The sequence below is a fragment of the Pelophylax lessonae genome (genome assembly GCF_965119305.1).
Source record: "Pelophylax lessonae genome assembly, chromosome: 10".
Taxonomy (NCBI): Eukaryota; Metazoa; Chordata; class Amphibia; order Anura; family Ranidae; genus Pelophylax; species Pelophylax lessonae.
In genome coordinates, this window is record NC_138777.1 from 110,760,536 (window position 1) to 110,782,969 (window position 22,434).

At 48.4% G+C, this 22,434-nt stretch overlaps 1 protein-coding gene across 1 annotated transcript in view; it reads right to left on the reverse strand.

Annotated features, from left to right (window-relative positions):
- Positions 1–22,434, reverse strand: part of HEATR3 (HEAT repeat containing 3) — a 155,169-nt gene that overhangs the window by 10,597 nt on the left and 122,138 nt on the right. The gene's annotated exons all lie outside the window — the stretch shown is intronic.

A 22,434-nucleotide genomic window follows, 5' to 3' on the forward strand; every position in this document is an offset into this window, starting at 1 on the left:
TCAGTTCTGTTCTAAAGCAGTAACAGAGAATTTAACCCAACCCAACTCAATGATAGAGGGGCGGGTACTACGTCTGTCAATGAGCTTAAGAGAAAAGGATTTTACGGTAAGATCTTACAAAAATCCATTTTTCTCTATCGCTCATTGACAGACGTAGTCTTCTTGATTCTCAAGAGCTGGGACATCCAGAAGCAGTGCCACAAAATGAGGGGTGGGATTGACAGAATCAAAATCCAATCTAAAAAGGCCCAACCGGAGCCAACCAGAAGTATCAAAGGACTCATCGAGAAAACAGATGAGACCTACCCCACAAATCCTCGAGGTAGACCAACAGTCTCCTCAAACAGTGGCCTGCAGGAACCTTGCGGCCAGAAGAGGCATCTGACGATGCCATCACATAAACCTTATACAATATTGTAAAGGTATGAACCGACTACTAAAACAGTCGCCTTGAAAACCTGAACCACTGACGCCTGATGGCGGAAGGTCCAGGAAACTCTAAGCGCCCGAGTAGAATGCGCCTTAACAGGGAACGGGGGATCCCGACCCTTAGATAAAATAAGCCTATTATACCGTCTGTCTGATCCATCTAAAGATGGTCGCAGCAGAACAGGCAACCCCTTCTTAGGGCCATCCGTGATCACAAACAGTGAATCCGTCTTACACATTGAATCCGTAGTATTCAAGTATATCCTGATCGCCCGAACTACATCCACGGAATGCCATGCAAATTCTCGAGGATGATTGGGCTAAGGACATAGGAAGGACAATACACTGTCCTTATTCAATGAAACTTTGAAACCACCTTAGAAGGAAGGATGGATTCGGATGAAGAACAACCTTATCCCTATGAACCACCAGATCTGGGGAACAACAGGATAATGCAGCCAGTTCTGACACCCTGCGTGCAGAAGTGATAGGCACCAAGAAGACCACCTTCTGGGATAAAGTAGGCAAGGGAATCTCCCTGATATTTTCAAAGGGAGGTGTCTGAAGAACCGACAGCACCAAATAAGATCCCAGGATGGTAACGGCGCGTGCACTGGCAGAGCCAGGTGTCGCACCCCCTGGATGAAATTCCGCACCAAGGAATGAGTAGACAAAAGCTTCTGAAAGAAGATAGCAAATGCTGAAACCAGACCCTTGATAACACTCAAGGCCAGCTTCTGCTCAACTCCCTGTTGCAGAAAGCCAATATTCGGACTACTGAATAAAGATGTAGATGGAACCCAAGGGATTCACATCACACAATATAAGACTTCCATGTACGATGATAATCTTTCTGGAAGTCGCTTTCCTTGTTTTAACTAGAGTAGGAATAACTGAAGCGGACAATCCCTTGTCCTTCAGCACCTGGGTCTCAATAACCAGGCCGTTTAAAACCAGCGATCGTAAAGCAGGATGGAAGATCGGTCCCTGAGACAGTAGATCCTCCCTGAGAGGAAGTCTCCACGGGACGTCCGCCATCAGTCTGACAAAGTCAGCGTAACAAGCTCGACGAGGCCAGTCCGGAGCTGCCAGGATTACTGGAATTCCTTCCTCCTCTATCTTGCGAAGAAGTCTTGGCAGTAACCCAAGAGGAGGGAAGGCATACATTAGCTGGTATTGCCCCCACGGGGCGATCAGTGCGTCTGCGGTTTCTGCTAGAGGATCGCGGGAGCGAGCCACGAATCTCTGAACTTTCCTGTTGAATCGAGATGCCAACAGATCCATATCCGGGGTGCCCCATCGTAGGCACAACTGGTGGAAAACGTCTGGATGGAGGGACCATTCCCCCTGATACAGAGTCTGACGGCTGAGATAATCTGCCTGCCAATTCTCCACCCCCGGAATGAACACCGCAGAGATTGCTGGAACAAATCGTTCCGCCCAGCGAAGAATGCAAGCCACTTCTTTGGCCGCTCGGACACTCTTGGTGCCCCCCTGGTGATTGACATAAGCCACGGCCGTGGCGTTGTCCGACTGGATCCGAACCGGGCTGCCCTGGAGCTGCTCGGTCCAGTGAATCAGACAAAGTCTGATCGCTCTCAGTTCCAATACATTTATCGGTAACCTGGATTCTTCCGGGGACCAAAGTCCCTGGACAGATAACTGACCGAGAATTCCTCCCCATCCGGATAGACTGGCATCCGTGGTCACTGTCGTCCAATATATTGGCAGAAATGACTTTCCCTGGCTGAGCATCGGAGACCGAAGCCACCAGACCAGAGACTCTCTGGTCTGTTTGCTCAATCGGATCTGATTGTCCAGGGATTCCGGATTCCGATTCCATCTGAGCGGAATCTCTTGCTGAAGAATTCGGGTATGGGACTGGGCAAATGGGACTGCTTCGAAGGAAGCCACCATCAACCCCAGACCCCTCATGCAAGTCCGAAGGGAAGACCAACTGTTGGTGGACTGCTGATTGAATCTTTCGGAGTTTCCCTACCGGAAGAAAAACTCTTGTCCTGACTGTGTCTAGAATTAGACCCAGATATTCGAGCCTCTGGGTGGGAACCAGAAATGACTTTTGCTGGTTCACCAGCCACCCGAATTCCTGTAAAGAAATCATAGTAATTTCTATGTTTTGTAGCAAGGTCTGAGGAGACTCTGCATGAAGCAGAAGATCGTCTAGGTAACCTAGAATCGATATGCCTCTTTGGCGCAGAAGTGCCAACATTGGGGCCAACACCTTCGTGAAGACCCGCGGAGCCGTGGCAAGACCGAAAGATAACGCCACAAACTGATAGTGGTTCTCTTCTACGGAAAAACGTAGAAACCGCTGATGTCCTGCGAAAATGGGAATGTGAAGATATGCGTCCTAGATGTCTATGGACGCTAGGACATCCCCTGGATGCAGAAAGGCTGCTACTGTGCGAATGGACTCCATTCTGAATCTTCTTATGTAGACAAAAGAATTGAGTGCCCTTAAGTCCAGAATTGGACGCACTTTGCCCTCTTTCCTGGGTATTGTAAATAGGTTTGAATAAAAACCCCTGAAAGCGTTCTGTCCAAGGAACGTGGACTACCACTCCTTGTTGTAGTAAATCTGTGACTGCTCTCCACAGATCGTCTAAACGATCCGGGGATAGTCGGCTATTGGAAGGGAAGAATGGCGCCGGTGGGAGAGATCGAAACTCGATCTTGTACCCTGACCTTATGACTTCGCAAACCCATCTGTCCGGGATTCTGGAAAGCCATGGATCCGGGAACCGGCGAAGACGTCCCCCCACCCCAGTTATGGGTGGGGGGCGCACCTTCAGGCTTTGGACGGTTTATCTTCAGGTCTAGAGGGGGCGGGCTTTTGCTTGCCCGACCAACGACCCCTGACGCCTCCTGCAGGAGCTTTGGAGGACTTAATTTTTTCACCCGCGGGACGAAAAAAACCTCTTGTGAGCAGAAAAAGAAGGCCCTCGTCTTTGACGAGTTCCTTTACCTTTAAAATTTTGCGGTAAAAAGGTGCTCTTTCCACCCGTGAGATCCTTAATGATCTCATCTAAGTTGGCTCCAAATAGACGCTCTCCTAAAAAGGGGAAATTAGCCAATGCTTTTTTGGAACCTTGGTCGGCTAACCAACCTTTTAGCCACAGTGTACGCTTGAGAACCACCGCTGAGACAGATGCTCACGCCAATAATGAAGTGGCGTCTAACGCCGCATCACACACAAACTGTAACCCCTGTATCATCTGTTCCAACAAATCTGATACCGCCTGAGGGACCTCTTCTAGGTCCCGGCGTAACCACTTGGTCCATACAGTTACAGCCTGCGAAACCAGACCAATAGCAATTATTGGTCTGAAAGCTGATCCAATCAAGGTAAACATGGTGCGAGACATAGCTTCTATCTTGCGATCCACTGGATCTTTAAAAGACGGAGCGTCTTCTAGAGGAATAACCGTGGCTTTATTCAATCTAGCAATTGGTGAATCCACCACAGGTGGTCCTGTCCATTTCTTAATGAGGGTTTCCTCAAACGGATAACGCCTGTTAATGCGTTTAGAAATAGTAGAAATGCGTTTTGGCAGACTCCATTCTTCTTTGATTGGATTGCCAAAACATTTGGGCAATGGAAAAAACCTTCGCCACTAGATGCGTTTTTAGTCCCAAAAGGGATTTCAGTTTCAGCTATTTCTGACGGAATACCCTGTAATCTTAAGGTCTCTTGAACAGATACCATGAGTGCGTTTACCAACGCTTCCTCTCTGGCTATGGCTGATGCCGAAACATCCTCCTCACTGTCTGAAAAGACAGTACACGAGACACCAATACCAGATGAAGTACCTGCAACTGCAGAAATAGGCTCAGAGTCTGAATCCGAGGTTTCAGATAATAAGGGGTTAGGCGGGGGTCGCTTACTTGCGCCCTGTCCCTGACAAGCCACTTCCACCCGGGACACAAGCTTCCATAATAGCGGACAATGAGTCAGTGGGGTGCTGGAGGATCCCGCAGACCCCTCGAGGGGATCCGGAGGAGATACATGAGTGGCAGGGTCCATGTTAATTCAGGACACCTTTGCCAGAAAACACAAAAAAACTTTTTTTTTTTTTTTTTAAATAAAAAATACCTCTTTTTTTTTTTTTTTAAATGTGTCTCCCCCTAGCGCAATAGCGCCCCTCAGAGTACCTGCTTCTCGATCCCACAGAGAGAGAGAGGGACCCCCAAGGCTCACCAACCGATGCAGTGAAGTTTCCAACCAACTGCAGTCAGCGTCTGTCTTTACAGACTGGAAGGAGCTGTTGCTTTTTCCCGGGTAGAAGGACGTGGCTCCGCCCCCTGTGTACGCCTTCCGGCGTTCCCAGCTCTCCACGAGGTAGCTGGGCTCATGAAACATGGCCGCCCCCATATAGGAGACATTAGACTCCAAAAACATGGCGGCCGGCGTGACCTGAGGACATGCATGCACCTGGTCTACGGCAAAATGGCGGCGGACCGCCGAAATCGTTTTTCCCAGCACATCCACCTGCATCTCTGCTGAGTGGCGATTGATAGATCTACAGGAGATACACTACAAATAAGGTAGGATTATACCTCCTATGTCTGCTGTAATGCTACAGTCTGCTGGGTAGAGTGTTAGCTCTCAAACCAAGTCCACTTCCCACAAACACATACTGTATTTACAAGGGGGACTTTTAGTGTCAGATATATACTGACCATGTATGGAGGGGCCCATAATTCATACTGCCTCATAACGAGGAAAGAAAAAAGGGAACGTTTACTCACCATACCGAACCGACAGGCACCCTCTCTTCACAATACCCTCTCCACCGGGGTGGGGGTTTGTGGACCACTCCGGACGCCTCGACTCTCTGGTTCCTGGCGTCCAAGCGAGACTTTTAACTCGCAAGGTCAGTCCCTCCACTGGGACTCCGTCGCGGCCGACCCAGCGCGGAGCTCTGGTCTGCACGCGCTCGTAGGCAGAAACCGGGGTGACCACTGGATCTCAACATCCAGCCCGTCGCCCGGCCCCGCATACTTACTTGAATGTGTCGCGGCCGACCAAGCGCAATGCAATGGTCTGCGCGCGCTCGTAGGCCGGCTGGGGTGACCACTAGTGTCGCCCAGTCCGGCGTTTTTTGCTTGAAGATCTCACAGGAAAAACACTGGAGAAAAAACTACCTAAAAAATATTTCTTCTAAAGAAAAAATCTTGCCAGGACCAAAAAGATCCCAGCAAGGAGCTTAGGTCCTTACTCCTGACTAGACAGAAAAAAACTGATTCCCTGTAGCAGAGAGAGGGAGGATATACCCTCAGGGACTGCCCCTAGGGTGGAGCCAGAACGTTTTGTCTTTCTGCCTAGTCCTACTCCTGCGGAGACAACATAACCCAGCTCTTGAGAATCAAGAAGACTACGTCTGTCAATGAGCGATAGAGAAACATGGATGCCTATGTAAAGTAATGGGAGGCTTCGGCAAAATGGCTGCCCACATGTGCTCGGAACGATAGTTTGCAACACACAAGCTGGCGCCGCAAGGCGCCAAAATACACTACATACAATGCTGTATAAGCGCCCACAGTGAAGCCAGACATGCTGCCCACACCTAAAATGGCGGACCGGCGGTTTTTAACCCCGCAGCGGTCGCCGCGCGTGTCTGTACCTCCAAGCACCCTAAAGTGACACAGGAGAGGGATCCCCCAAAACCCCACACAGCGCTGGCTGTGATAGAAAAAACCCCTGCAGGGACCGGGATCAGGGAGCCCAAAAACGCACAGACATAGGGGACACCACAGACACACAGGACTGCCGACCCCAGACAGAGGCCCCACACAGAGTGTACTTACCTGTACCCGATGGTGTGGGGGTGCCTCATATCAAACGGAAAACTGCCCCCCCTCAGATGGCAGGGGAGTGCCGCCAGCCAAAAACGCAGGACCCCAGTAGTGCACGGACGAACCGTGGATGTGTCCGGTGAGGTAGCCACCCCACAGGCTGCATCCCTGAGGACAGGGATGGGTCGTTTGCGAGGCCAGGGCGAACACATACCCCGCTAAACGCTCAATGGCGGGCTGGGATTCCATCTGACCCTCTGTCCTGGAGAACCAGGACGGCCAGTCCGATTCCCAGCTCCGCAAACGCCGTCTTCATCCGAAGATCCAGATAACGCTGACAAAATAAACAGCTAGTAATGTAAAGAAAAAACGACATTTTAAGAAAATAAAATCATAAAATATAAGAAAGAAGGCTGAGACTGTAGCCCCAGCACAGGGAAGCCTATCTACTCCTGAACTAGGCAGAAGACAAACCGAGTTGGGATGGCTATTGCAGGGGGGTATTGGACCAGTGGGACAGCCCCCATGGGTGTGTCTATGTAAATGCCTTTGTTTTAACAAGTCTTATGCCTAGCTGCTCCTAAGGAGAGGAAGTCAATACCCCATTGGTGAAGACTGTATGAGTGGGTGGCAACTGTCGGAGGACGTAAGAGAAAGATCTTTTTAGGGGGTCTGTAGCTATACTTAACTTTACAAACCGAGGATGTGGGAACACCCGAAAATTCCAGCTTGTACCCCTGCGAGATGGTGGAGATAACCCAGTTGTCTTGGATTGTTTCCTCTCAAACCTTTGAGAACCAACGCAGCCTTCCCCCCACCCAAGTGAGTGGGGCCTTCCTTCACACAGAGTAGGCTTAGAGGAAGGCTTGGCGGATCTCTAGGTCCAGGGCTTTTTCTGTCCCTGCCCTAAAGGCTTGATTCTGGACCCAGATGGCTGAGGCCGTCACCACCGTCTGGAATTAAAAGCACTGGTAGTATGAGTGCTGGGGATCTTAAAAGAGGAATGATTGCTCTTCCTTTTCAAATGTAGCAATGTACTCTTCGAGATCTCTACTCTTCGGAGATCTTTTGGATAATACCGTTCCAGATCATCACCAAAAAGGAGTTCTCCCTGAAAAGGGAAGCCAGCCAGCCAGCCACTTTTTGCATGGCAATTCCACAGACCAGCTCTTTACCCAAAGGATTCTGCACATATTCACTGTCATCAGAGGAAACTGACATTTGCCTTATGGAGTCTGTAAGAGCATCAACTGTGAAACAAAGTGCGAGGTAGATCTGACAGATCTTCCACAGAACGGTCTTGGACACTTGCTTCATACGGCCTTTTAAAGACTGAAAAACTCCTATGGCCGCTAATTGTGGTTTCTATCGCAGATCCTGCAACAGCAAAAGAGATTTTCAATAAGGATTCCAACTTTTTATCTGCTGAATCTTTAAAAACCTGGGCATTATGCGCATGGCAGGTTAAACTCTTGTTAACCAAAGAAATGGCAGCATCCACAGTAAGTATATTTTAGAGAGAAAACCCCAGGGTCCAGTGCATAAAGGACAACATTACAGGCAAAACCTTGTATCTGCTTCCCAAGGCTCAGGTACCATCTTTTTAGTCCACTGACTTTTTTTTTTTTGAATGGATCCGATAGCTATCCCCCTAGATTCAGTGATCTTTGATTGGGGTATATAGCATAATCTTATTTTTCAAGAAAATGTGGAGAGACTCTCCACCGTGACCATCACCTTTAGACACTGGCGAAAAAAAACTGAGGTACTTCCTGTGTGGGAGGGGTTACATAGGGGGACATCCCTTCTGATTGGTTGCCAGTGTCCTTTACCTGTAGGTGGCTATATAACCCATATGTTATGATTTATGGCTCTGTGTCCCGTGATGTACGAATAGAAAAAATATTTGCTCTACTTCCAAAAAGGGGAGTCCATACATACTGGATTTCAGTTTTTCGGTATTGGATGCAAAAGTTTCTATTATGTTAGCTCCTTACAAATGTCTGGGAGAATGGCGTACACAGCTGTCAGAAAAACGGCCATGCTGCAACTGGCAACTCCGCCAGTACTTCCAATGGCCGCAATGGACTCAGGCCATAGACTAATTCACTAGCCTATAAAAGGACTCTGCTCAGCCCATCAGATTGCTGGACTGTCTTCAGCTCTTCCTGTTGCCTGAGCATTGCTACTTCCTGGATTCCAGTTTGACCCGGCTTGTTCCTGACCTGTCTGCTCTCTCTCCTGGCTTCGTCTGACCATCCCTGCTCCAGTTTGGCTCTCCCGTTATCGGATCTCGGCTTGGCTCACGGACTTGCTTCCTGTCTACCTGCCCTCCAGTACCTGATCTTGGCTTTCCCACAGACTTGTCTGCTTCTGGCCTTCCTGCTATACCTTTGACTTGCACCTGTTGCAGCTTCCTGCCGAGCCCTGTGTTTGACCCCCGGCCGGTCTTACACCTACTGCCTGGTTTGTTCCTGGTTCCTCCTTGGACTGTCCGGTGTATACCTGCCCAGGACTCTGCTAGAGACCGCCTGTCTACCATCAGGACCCTGCCGGCAAACAGTGATTCTGTGGGCGCTAAACCCTCTGTCTGAACCCCAGGGGTGTGCCACACTCAGCCGCAAGGGGAGCCCTCTCTGCATCTCGGCCTCAGATCAGGTACGTGACAACAGCTATCTATAATATATCTCCACTTGCATTTTTCCTATCAGATGATGGCACTGTTTGGGCATTCCGATGGCTGGTGGTGATGGCCGTCAGAATATAAAAGCCTCAGAAGAAGATTCATCCATCTGCGTTGTTTAGTTTGGATGGAGAAAACAGCTTGCAGGCTGAATAAAAGAAATCTAGCAAACAAACAGATTATAGGTTTATGGCCACCTTAGCATTGTATCATCTGTTCAAAACTGTTTTTTCCAATTCAGTTTTAAAATCTGCATTTTATTTGCTTTTTTGAAAAGCATCCATACACATCTCAATATCGAATGGTGTGGAATAAATTACATATTTCAAAGGACAACTATTTACCACACTGAAAGGTGCATTTTAAAAAAAAAATGACAGATCTTTTTGATTTATGGTCTTTAGCACAGAGGTCTAATTAAACCCATGTTCAGGCACAAAAAAAAAAAAAAAAAAAAAAAAAAAAAAAAAACACAACTCAACTTCCCTTCAGCACCGAGCTTGTGTATTAAAAGCCGAGATCAATGCCCAACCGGGACCCACGACACTACCTGCCTGGAGTTTGCATGCTCTCCCTGTGCCTGGGTGGGTTTCCTCCGGGTACTCCCACAGTCCAAAGACATGCTGGTAGGTTAATTGGATCTTGTCTAATTGGCCCTCGTATGTGTATGAATGAGAGTTAGTGACCTTAGAATGTAAGCTCCTCGTTGGAAGGGACTGATGTGAATGTACAATATATATGTGAAGCACTGTGTAAATGGACGGTGCTATACAAGTACCTGTAATAAATCAATAAAAAATGCTATTGTTTGGGACGTTTTTTTTCCCTCAAATATTAGCCAGATGTTGACCGGCATATATGCCAATATTAAAACAGCAATGGGCTGTAAACTCCACAATTCGATCATGTTTGGCAGATTAGCTGGTATTTTCAAATATTTGTAAATCAGCTTGCTCAAGATCTGAACTTAATCTGCAATAAGAGGAATTTTGACTTGCCTGTAAAATTCCATATCTTGGAATACAGTACAGGGCACAGGCAGATAAGTCATACACTAAGGCTTCATTCGAGTGTATGGTTTTCAGGCGTTTCTTGGGGCTTTTTTCAAGCGTTTTTGCAGGTGTTTGCAGGCACTGACATCTAACAAAAAGGCTTTTTTGCTTGTTGGGCGCTTTGAGACTTTAGAGATGAGCATTTTACGAGCTGAAAACCACTCAGGTGTGAACAGAGCCTAAAGGGTTGATTTACTAAGACTGGGGAGTGCAAAATTTGGTGCAGCTGTGCATGGTATCCAATCAGAGTCTAACTTCAGCTTGCTCAATTAAGCATTGACAAAAAAAAAAAAAAAAGAAACCTGGAAGCCAATTAGTTTCTATGCAGACAGAGCTGCACCAGATTTTGCACTCTCCAGTTTTAGCAAGTCAACACAGCGGCTTTACACAACTAGGCTACAGAGGCTTGGTGCTGAAATGCCCAGAGAACACCCACCAATCTGCTAGAATGAGCACGTAAAAGTGCTAGAAGAGATTTCGCTTTGAGAATTTAAGCTCTTGCAATGGAGGACTTTAAAAGCCAGGGTGTCCCCCACAAGGTCCAGAGAAGAGGACAAAGTGAGGATTCTTCGTCTGGAGCAGTAGCCTTTAGGTATACTTTAATGGCCCTGACTACATCCAGGCAATGCAGAGAGATTTCCTTTGGATGCTAAGGAGCAGGACATAATGGTGGAGGACAATTTGCTCATTGAGGTGGAATGCTGGGACAGCTTTTGAAAGAAAGGATGGCCTTGTGCGCAAGACAAACCTTGTCATTGTCAAGTATAAGAAAAGGCTCTTTACAGCAAAAAAAAAAAAAAAAGGGTTATGAGGGCGGTGCTAATCCTTATAATGCTAAATGTGTATTTTTCCCACAATAATTAAGCAAGTGAAAGATCGCAAAATGTTATATACATACGGATAAATAGTAAAAAAAATAGCAAATAAAGAAATAATACATTATATATACACACACAAGAAACTAGATTGTGATGAAACATGTAGGGCGTTACCAGGACATGCTGATGTCATTGCACATGCTGGTACTCCTGATCAGGACTGTTTTTTCTAGATAAGCACTTGTTTTATTTTAACATGGAAAAGGTTTTAATTTTGATTTTTATGATTGTGTTGCTGGATTTATGCTATTGTGGGTCTCTCCTTATGCTTTCATGCATGTTACCATTGCATGTTACTAGATGTTCATATACAGCATGATGAAGAGCATTACTATACTTAACTGTCCAGCTGCTTATTTGTTGTTTTTTTTTTTAGACTCTGTATGACGATTCAATTGTAAAGTAAAGACATTGCAAAATATGGAGATTGCATCCTCGTTTCTCTTAGCTATATGTGTATATTGTATAAGGTTAGCTGCTTTTTCTCGGTTTTGAAAGCCTGGAAGCATGGTTTGTTTGCTAGTTTTTATTTATTTGTTTACAGGAAAATGCTGCCAGTTAAGAAACGCGTCTGGCTGATATAACAACCAAAAAGGCTACTTTGCATGAGAGATTCTTTAGGGATCAACCCTCTGCTACTGATCCCATCCCCCTTAGCACCATCCCTCTGCCACTGATCCCATCCCCCCACCATCCTTCTGCCACTGATCCCATCCTTCCCCCACCACCAAGTTGGGGGGGATGAGCCAGATATAGGATCCACCCTGGATGCCAAATGCTCTAGGTCGGCCCCTGCTGAGACATGACCTTTAGCCTTGGTTCACATATATGCGATGCAGGAAATGCAGCGAATCCTGTGCGATTCCCGCACCGAATTGAAATCACATGGCGTTCATGCGATCTGCTGCGGGTGTCAATGTTTAAATTAACACCCCAAAACAGCTCGCAAAACGTAGTGCAATTCCCTGAATCAAATCACCAAAGTGATCGGATTCCTATGTGGCAAAAAAGAAAAGGGGGCCTGTACCATTATGGTGCGGACGCAGAGCGATTTGAGCCACAATATGAATGCCTCAAATCGCACCGTACAGGCATTGTTATTTGTCACAGCAGAAGCCGATTAAGGGTTGTCAGGGAGAAGAGGCTGGACGAAGCAAAGCAGGGAAAGAAAATCAATCATATACCCAAGGAAAAACAGTACACATAGAATGCACAAACACTGGTTAGGCACACATTTAACCCTTTAAAAATTGCACTAGATGTTTACCCCCTTACCAGACATATTTTTAGTCCACCGCAATATTAAAGTCTTGCCATAAGTATATATATATATATATATATATATATATATACATACATACATACATATATATATATATATACATATACACACACACACACACACACACACACACACACACACTTTTTTTCTACCAAAAATAGGTCGCAGAATACATATTGGCCTAAATTTATGACGAAATTTGATTTATTTACATTTTTTTTTCTATTGGATAGGTTTTATCTCAGAAAGAAAAAAAAAAAAAAAAAAATTTATAATTTTTTTTTTTCAAAATGTTTTTTTTTTTTTTTTTAATAGTGAAACCACCAAAAGAAAGCTCTATTTGCGTGAAAAAAAATTAGAATTTTATTTGGGCACAGCATTGCATAACTCCGTTAATGCAGTGCTGGATCGCAAAAAATGGCCTGGTCATGAAGGTGGGTAAATCTTCTGGAGGGCAAGTGTTTGAACTAGTTAGCGGGAGTTTCTATCAAGGACAAAAGGTCCATCACCTACAAAACCAGCACAAAACTGGGGACTTCCACAGTGGGCTAGGGTTTTACGGGAGGCATCCAAGTGGTGTGTCCTCTAAAGCTTTGCCAGTGTTCAATCAGCTGAAGGTACACGCCTATAACCTATGGTGTATGAATATTCTGCCTGTGTCATGTCCTGTACAAATATGTAAATTGTTTTTACTCATTTCTACACCTGCTCACACGACAGCTTGCTGTCCTTCAGAAAATATACCATAGAACAGCAGAATTAATACTACTATCTTGTGGCAGATAAACTTCTGAAAATAGCACTCTGAGAAATGCCATTAATTCTTAGAATCAAACAATACGGCATTCATTAGCTGCTCTTTCTGCACAGAAAAAAAAAATGGGACTTTTGACTTACCGTAAAATTTCTCTGATGTTCATTGATGGACACAGCTCCTGCTAATCTTGACCAGTGGGTTATAGCCCCCTACAGGATTAGGACACTAGGCAGAAAAAAAAAAAAAAAAAAAAAGACTCGACTACGCCTATGGGCAGTCCCAGGAGGAATACTCCCCCTCTCTGCTATAGGTACTCAGTTTTGTTACAAGCAGTGTCAGAAGTATTACAACTCCATAGAGGGGCGGGTGTGTGTCTGACAATGAACATCAGAGAAATGGATTTTATGTTAAGTCAAAAATCCCATTTTCTTTCGTTCATTGATGGACACAGCTCTTGAGAATCTTGACCAGTGGGACGTCCCAAAGCAGTGTCAAAAAATGAGGGGTGGGAACAGCGAAAAATTCCTAATGCCAAACCATAGCCAACCAGGTAACAGGAGCTCAACTAAAAAACAAATGGAGCCCATGTGAAACATAACTTCCTCAAAGAGGGAACAGACCCTCTAAACAGCAGCCTGCAAAACCTTGCAGCCAAAAGAAGCATCTGCAGATGGCAACACATCCACTTTGGAGGGTCGCCAATCCGAGACCATGGGTCACATGTAGGGTAGAGTCTCGGCTACATTGGGTCAAAATTTGGGGTCTCTAGCACCGAAGCCCGCGGAGCAATTCTCGGGTGAATGCGGACAAAAACCCAATGCAAGTCAATGGGAGCCATTTCCGCGGATTTTGTGAAAGTGTGCACCAATGACCAGGTGGCCGCCTTGCACACCTGCGTCACTTACGCATGATGACGGAAGGTCCAAGAAGCACTGATCGCCCAAGTAGAGTGCACCTTCACAGGGAAAGGTATGATGGTAGATCTTCTAGAAGGTAGACTTCCTATCTTTCAGCAGTGTCCGGATCAATGACCCAGGCAGTTCCAGGACATTGATCCGGAGTCTGGACTCTTCTAGTGTCCAAACACCCTGAGCGGAGCTCCGGCCCATGACACCTCCCCACCCAGATAGACTGGCATCCGTGGTGACCACTGTCCAATACAAGGGGAGAAAGGATTTGCCCCGACGAAGCCTCCAGACCAGAGACCCTTTTGTTTCCTGGCTCAGCCAGATCCTATTGTCCAGAGACTTCAGACACCTGCCCCATTTGGCCAAGATCTCCCTGTGCAAGGACCCTGTATGGAACTGTGCAAATCGAACCACCTCGATGGTAGAAACCATCAGGCCAGCACCCGCATGCAAGTCCAGAGGGATGACCATCTGCTGGACAGCAGATGAATCGCAGCATGCAATTTCTGGAGTTTGTCCAGAGGAAGGAACACTCTGGCTGGAGTCGAGTACAGAGTCAAACCCAGCTAATTCAACTTGGTGGAAGGAACCAGCCCAGACTTCTGGTAATTTAGAACCATCTCAGAGTCCATATAGTCATTTCCACGTCGTCCACCAGAGAAGCAGAAGATTTCGCTCGCAGGAGGAGATCGTCCAGATAGCCCAGTACTGCGATGCCCCGCTAACGTAGCAACACCAGCACTGGGGCCAGCACTTTTGTGAAGACCCGAGGAGCGGAGGAAAGACCAAACAGTAACGCCACTAACTGATAATGCTCTACTCCCATGGCAAAGTGGAGGAAGCACTAGTGATGGAGTAAGCATGCTTGATGTCGATAGAGGCAAGGAAATCCCTCTGATGCAGGGATGCCACCACTGTGCGAATGGACTCCATTCTAAACTTCTGTACCCGCAGAAAGCAGTTCAGTGCCTGGAGATCCAGAATTGGACACACCTTGGCCTCTTTCATTCGGACCGTGAACAGGTTCCAATAAAACCCCTGAAAACGTTAAGAGGTCAGAACTGAGACAATCCCACACTGAAGCAATAGGTCTTGCAGGGCCCTAAAGAGAGCTTACAATCAGTCCGGGAACAGGTGCACATTGGAAGGAAAGAACCTTTCCGGAGGGTAAGAAGGAAACTCGATCTTGTAGCCGGACCATATTACTTGTCTTGCACCAAGGTGGTTCACGGGCCTGGGAACCAGCAAAGACATTCCCTCAACCCCAGGCACAGGTGAGGGCGCACCTTCATGCAAAAGGAGACTTGTCCACGTGTCTGAAGAATCCCGCTCTTGGCTTGCCAGACCAAGGTTGCTTGGATCCTACTTACGTGTCAGCTGACCCTAAGGGACGAAAAAACTTCTTGCGAGCTGAGAAGGATAGGCCAGGTCTACGACGAGGTTCCTTACCCTTACCAGCCTGTGGAAGTAAAAGTACTCTACCCCCCTGTGAGACTCTTAATGATGTAATCCAGGATAGCTCCAAACAGGCGATCTCCCTGAAAACGTAGATCAGTTAAGGCCTTTTCCGAGGTCAGGTCCGCAGACCAACACTTAAGCCAGAAAATGCAATTAAGGACTACTGCCAAAACAAAGTCTAGAAATCAGGGGAGCCGCATCCAAAGAGGTATCACAGATAAACTGCAGCCCCTGGACCAACTCGTCCGCCAGCTCAGCAAAGGCGGGGGGGGCAGTTGCTCACCCCTCCAGGTCACGGCGTAAAAAGTTTAGCCCACTCAGTCAGAGTTTGTGACACCAGGGCAATGGTGAAGAGAGGTCTAAGCATCGAACCCACAACAGTGAACACATTGCGGGCCACAGCCTTCACTTTCCTGTTAGCCGCATCCTTCAACTGGGATAATGGTTGTCCTATTTACCCTGAAAACCAAGAGGTCCACCACCAGTGGAACAGTCCAACTTTTAAGGAGAGACTCTTTAAAGGGGTACCTCATTGCAAAGGGTTTAGGAACCACAAAGGGACATTTTGGACGTTCCCACTCTTTTGCGAAAAATCCGTCAAAATAGGAGGGAAAAGGAAACACCTTCGCCACTCTACACAGTATGTGAGTGCCAAAAAGGATCAGCCCCTCTGCTCTAGCTTCAGCCGCATCCTCCATTTTTCAAGTTTTACAGACACAATCAGTGCATCCACCAGCTCCTTTTTGTGCGCATCTACAGGAGTGGAGGAATCATCCTCACTATCTGAAAAATCAAAGCGCGTGGCCGCAGACACCTCAGGGTAGGCCACGTCTGCGGCGGCCAAATCAGATTCAGGATCTGAGGAGACAGATAAGGCAGGGGAAGGTGGGGGGGGTCGGTGCTTTTTGCTAGCCCACCACCCAAAAGTCCCTTCCACCTGGGACACAAAGGACTCCAGGACCGCCAGTCAGTGTATCAACAGTTGGGATCCGGAAGGCCCAGCAGCCACTGAGAGGGGGTTAGATGGGGAAACGTGCTCCAAAAACTCCATGAGTAAATAGGGGGACCCCAACAAAGTGCAAAAGACTGCCAAGGGACACCCCCGCCGCGCTGGTAACACCACCCAGTCGCCAGCAACAGAGCCTCCCACGATCCTGCTGCAGAGAAATGGGAGGGGGGGGGGGGGCTGTCGGCCAGGAGAAACGCTGCAACGCAGGCCAAGACCCAGTCGTATGCAACCTCGCAAGGCGTTTAACTCGCAGGTCAGCCAGCGACCAGTGGGGCTATGTCAGGCCGACCTAGTGTGGATCTGTGGTCTGCGCACACTCGCTGGCCAGCCTGGGGTGACCACTGGATCTAGATTATCCGGCCCATCACCCAATCCGGCAGTTGATTGCAGATCTCGCAGGAGAAAAAAACGTCTAAAAAGAAAAAATTGCCAGGACCAGAGATCCCAGCAAGGAACTAGGTCCTTACTCCTCACTAGGCAGAAAAAACTGGATACCTACAGCAGAGAGAGGGAGTATACCTCCTGGGACTGCCTATAGGCGTAGTCGAGTCTTTCAGCCTAGTGTCCTACCCCTGTAGGGGGCAGTATAACCCCACTGGTCAAGATTCTCAGAAGCTGTGTCCGCCAATGAACGAAAGAGAAAAAAAAAAAAAAATTTCTTGTAGCGAGTCTTTGCCCACACTGCAAGGGTTATTAGTATGCTTTGTCCAGGGAGAGGAGAAACTATTTTATTTACCTGATCCTCTAATTCCTTCGGCAGATCGTGCTCCCCATGATTCGGTAGTGGATTGTCCCTCTGCATCCTCATGTCCACAGCAGAGCTATGGCCCCTGCTTTGGTCTTGATGATGTCAGGACCCTAGACCAGTGGTCCTCAACCCTGGCTTACAGGGCCCACTAACAGGCCAGATTTTAGGTATTACCTTGGGGAGATGCAGACTAGAGTACTGCAATCATTGAGCAGCAAATTATATCACCTGGGATGTATTTCAGTTATCTTGCAAATCTGGCCTGTTACTGGGCCCTGTAGGCCAGGGTTGAGGACCACTGCCCTATGCACAGAATATACAGAAACTGCGGGGAGGAGCAGAAGTTTAGAGAAGTAAAATTTTATTGTTCCCCTGGACAAAAACAAGCAAATAAAGCGGCGTTCAATCCAAAACCAAAAGTCAAATATACTGCAGCTTATCAATCAGTAGATGTGGTGACTGCATCGGTTTTGTTTTCTTATGCTTTTTTCCCTCTGCTTTCACCTGATGTTCTGGCCAGTAACACACCTCCTGTATTAAAGTGCCCCACCCTGAATTAATGAACACAGGGGGAACATTTGGACAGCAGCATTGTCCGTCTCGGGGAAGGGGAGTATTCGATATACCAGCAGATTTAAATACACTAATAAATTGAAGCCAAACTCCAGTTAATACTTTATAAGCAGTTATAGAAATCAATTTTTTTCCTTTTGCAATAATGTTTTTACATAAACAAAAAAAAAAAAAAGTTTTACATAAATGCTTTAACATAAATAAAAGCCTATTGTAAGCACCCCTGCTAGTGCTAAACGGTTTGCTGGAGAGCTTGCGCTTTTGAAAAACAGACTTACTGGCTTGATCACCAGATGAAAATAGAAGTCTAAAAAAGAAAACTAATGCAACCATCACATCTAAGAAATGGTGACCTGCAATATAATAAAAAAAAGGTTTACTTTTGGGTTAATACCACTTTAACCCTTGCAATGTGGGCAGAGCACCACTGCAAAGAATCATTTATTTGCTTAGAGTTGGGCTTTATATTAAAAAAAAAAAAAAAAAAAAAAAAACAGAATTATTGTAAAATTCCTTTCTCCAAGTCCTCCGACAGTCGCCGCCACTTCATATTCGTCACTAATGGGGTTATTGACCTTTGCTCCGTAGGAGTAGCTAGGCAACAGAATATATTAATATCAAAGCTTTTAGCATATCCCACCCCCAGGGGGTGGTCCCCTCAGTCCATACCTCCCTGCTTCCTGCATTTCCAACTCAGTTTCAGTAGCATAGCAGTAGAGTACATAAACAAACCCCAAAAGAGGGGCGGGGGCGGCGACTGTCGGAGGACTCCGAGAAAGGAATTTTACAGGTAAGATTTTACAAAAATTCAGTTTTCCCTTACGTCCTCCGACAGTCGCCGCCACTTCATATTCGTCACTAATGGGGACGTCCCATAGCAGTGTAGACATGAGGGGCGGGAAAAAAGCAGCCGCGCCTAAAGCAACGCAGTACCCACATCAGAGAAAGGAACCTTACCAAGGTAAGAGAACCAACTGGGCAACAGGAAAACGTGCTCAACGGGAGCAACAACCCAGGAAAAAACAAGTAACCTAGGGGTAAAAACACCCCAACAGCCAAGGGCCCAAACAAGGGACCCTAAGGCACCGCCGCACTAAGAACTTTACGGCCAAAGGAAGCATCTGCCGATGCCTGAACATCCACTTAGTAAAATTTTGAGAAGGTGTGAACGGACGACCAAGTTGCCGCCTTACACACCTGGGCCACAGAAGCCTGATGACGGCTGGTAGAGTGCGCCTTCACAGGAAAAGGAGGAACCTTCCCCTTCAAAGCATAGGCTTGCACAATCGTCTGTCTGATCCATTTGGCGATGGTCGCAGCCGACGCCGCCATGCCCTTCCGAGGTCCCTCAGGAAGGACAAAGAGAGAATCCGACTTGCGAAAGGATTTAGTCGATGACAGGTAAACCCTGATCGCCCTAACAACATCCAAGGAATGCAAAGCCACCTCCTTCGGAAGCTTAGGCTTCGCACAAAGCGAAGGCAGAACAATATCCTCATTAAGGTGAAATTCCGAGATCCTCTTCGGAAGAAAAGACGGGTTAGGTCGCAAGACCACCTTATCCAAGTGAATCACCAAATACGGAGATTTGCAGGACAAGGCCGCCAGCTCCGACACCCTACAAGCCGAAGTGAGCGCCACCAAGAAGGCAACCTTCTTGGACAACAGAGACAACGAGATCTCCCTGATATTTTCAAAAGGAGCATGTTGCAACACGGACAGAACAAGGTTCAAATCCCATGGAGGCAAAGTCTCCCTCCTAGGAGGGACCAAATGTCGCACCCCTTGAACAAAGGTGCCAACCAAAGAGTTAGACGCCACAGGGCGTTGAAAGAGAACGGCCAGCGCAGAAACCTGACCCTTAATCGTGGCCAACGCCAAACGCTGGTCCACGCCCGTTTGAAGGAAAGCCAACACCCTCGACACCGAGTACGAGCGAGGGGAATACCCCCTGGACTCACACCAGGCAAAGTAAGCCTTCCAAGTATGGTAGTAAATCTTCCCCGAAGAGGCCTTCCTAGCCTTGATCAAAGTGGGAATGACCTCAGGGGAAAGACCCCTATCCTTCAGGACCTGGCTTTCAACAGCCAGGCCGTTAAAGCCAGCGACTGTAAAGCAGGATGGAATATCGGTCCTTGAGACAGGAGATCTTCTCGAAGGGGCAGACGCCACGGAGCGTCGACCGCCAGATTCACGAGATCTGCGTACCAAGACCGGCGAGGCCAGTCCGGTGCCACCAGAATCACCGTGTGCGGTTCCGAGGCCAACCTGCGAAGGAGCCTGGACAGCAGCTGAATCGGTGGAAAGGCATACATCAGGCGATACTGATGCCAGGGCGCCACTAACGCATCTGAGGCGTCTGCCCGAGGATCGCGCGTCCTTGCCACGAACCTTTCCACCTTGTTGTTTAGACGAGACGCGAACAGGTCCACATCTGGGGACCCCCACTTTGCGCACAACATCTGGAAGACATCCGGGTGAAGGGACCATTCTCCCTGGTCCAGGGTCTGGCGGCTCAGATAATCCGCCTGCCAGTTCTCCACCCCCGGAATGTGAACTGCAGATATCGCCGGGACGTGCGTCTCGGCCCAAGACAGAATGTCGGCTACTTCCCGAGCCGCGCGGGCACTCCTGGTGCCCCCTTGGTGGTTGATGTAGGCCACCGCTGTGGCATTGTCCGTCTGTACCCGAACTGGACGGCCCTGAAGCCTGTCCGTCCAACGCAGAAGACAGAGATTTATCGCTCGCAATTCCAGAATGTTGATCGGAAGGGAGGATTCCTCCTCCGACCAAGTTCCCTGGGCGGACAGAACGCCCAGAACACCACCCCAGCCCGACAGGCTGGCATCCGTGGTGATCACCGTCCACGACAAAGGACGAAAGGACTTGCCCCCCGACACCGCCAGGGACTGGAGCCACCACAGAAGACCCCTTCGGGTGAGATGGCTCAACGACAGCCGCAGATCCAGAGATTGCGGACGCCCGTCCCACTTGGCCAGGACCTCCGCCTGAAGCTCCCGTGTGTGAAACTGGGCGAAGGGAATCGCCTCGAAGGCCGAAACCATCAATCCCAGACACCTCATACACGTCCGGAGGGACGAGCACTGATTGTCCCTGAGGGACCTGACTTCGCACTGATTGTCCCTGAGGGACCTGACTTCGCACTGAAGTGTCCGAAGCTTGTCTTCCGGCAGGAAGACCTTCGCTTGAACAGAGTCCAGAATCATCCCCAGGTAGGGAAGACGAACCGACGGACACAACGTTGACTTTGGAAAATTTATCGTCCAGCCAAATTCCTGCAGAGTCTGCATCGTGATGGACAGGTTGTTCACCAGGCCCTGACTGGTCGCGAACCGAATCAGGATATCGTCCAGATACCCAAGGACAGAAATGCCCTGGGCCCTCAATAAGGCCAGAACTGGCGCAAGCACCTTGGTGAAAACCCGCGGAGCCGAAGCGAGACCAAAGGGCAACGCCACGAATTGATAATGATCCTCCGCAATGGCAAATCGAAGGTACCTCTGGTGACCCTCGAAAATGGGGATGTGAAGGTATGCATCCTTCAAGTCGATGGAGGCCATGAATTCCCCCGGAACCAGGGCAGCCACCACTGATAGCAGGGATTCCATGCGGAACTTGCGAACCCGCACAAAGCGGTTCAGAGCTTTCAAGTCCAGAATCGGACGTACCTTGCCCTCCTTTCTGGGCACAGTGAACAGATTGGAATAGAACCCCCGAAATCTGTCCCGATGAGGCACCGGAACCACCACTCCCTGGGCCCGCAGGTCCCGCACCGCCAGGTGCAGATCCTGCAAGCGCTCTGGAGTCAGCTGAAGGTTTGAGGGGAAAAATCTGCCCGCCGGCCGAGAGAGAAACTCGATCTTGTATCCAGATCGAACGATTTCCTGAACCCACCTGTCCCGAACACGGTCCAGCCAGGGTCGAAGAAAACCGAGCAAACGTCCCCCCACCCCAGAAACGGGTGAGGGCGCCCCTTCAGGCCGCATTGTTATGGGCAGCGGATCCGGACTGGCCGGACTTCTGCTTACCCGTCCACGGCTTCTTCTGGGAGCCTTGGCCTTTGAAGGGCTTGCCCTTATAGTGCGACCGAAAGGCACGAAAGGACCCCTGAGAGGGCCTAAACGAGGCATTCTTTTTACCACGAACAAACTTATTTTTGTGAGATTGGGGCAAGAGAGTGCTCTTACCCCCAGAAATACCCTTTATCAGAGTATCCAAAGATTCGCCAAAAAGGAGAGATCCTGCGTAGGGCAAATTAGCTAAAGTCTTGCGGGAAGATTGGTCAACAGACCAACATTTCAGCCATATCAGGCGACGGTTCAAGACCGCCACACTAGAAAGACGCGCAGCCAAAGGGACTAAATCCAAGTCCGCATCACACAAATACATGACACCCTGATGAATCTTTGCCTCAAAACAATGGCGGATCGCCGCAGCGATCACCGCACAGCATGCCTAAAATCTGACTGCTTCACTATGACACCCAGCAGAGCGGGAGAGCCCCCCCCTTCACAGCCCACACACAGGCAGCAAGTCCACACAGGAACTGACAGGGAGCACAGCAGCCACACAGACATGCAGGGTCACACAGTCCCAGACTGACACCCAAATAGACAGGTCCCCACATAGAGTTAAGGCCCGTACACACGTACGGATCGTCGTCATACAAACGTCGGCGGACGAAAGATCTGCCGATTGTACGCGTGTTAGTATGGTGCCTCCGACAGCTGTCTGCGCACAATCCGCGGACAAGAGTCTTTCTTGCAAACATGAAAATTTTTGTCTGCGGACACCAGAACGGACGATTGTTCGCCTGTCA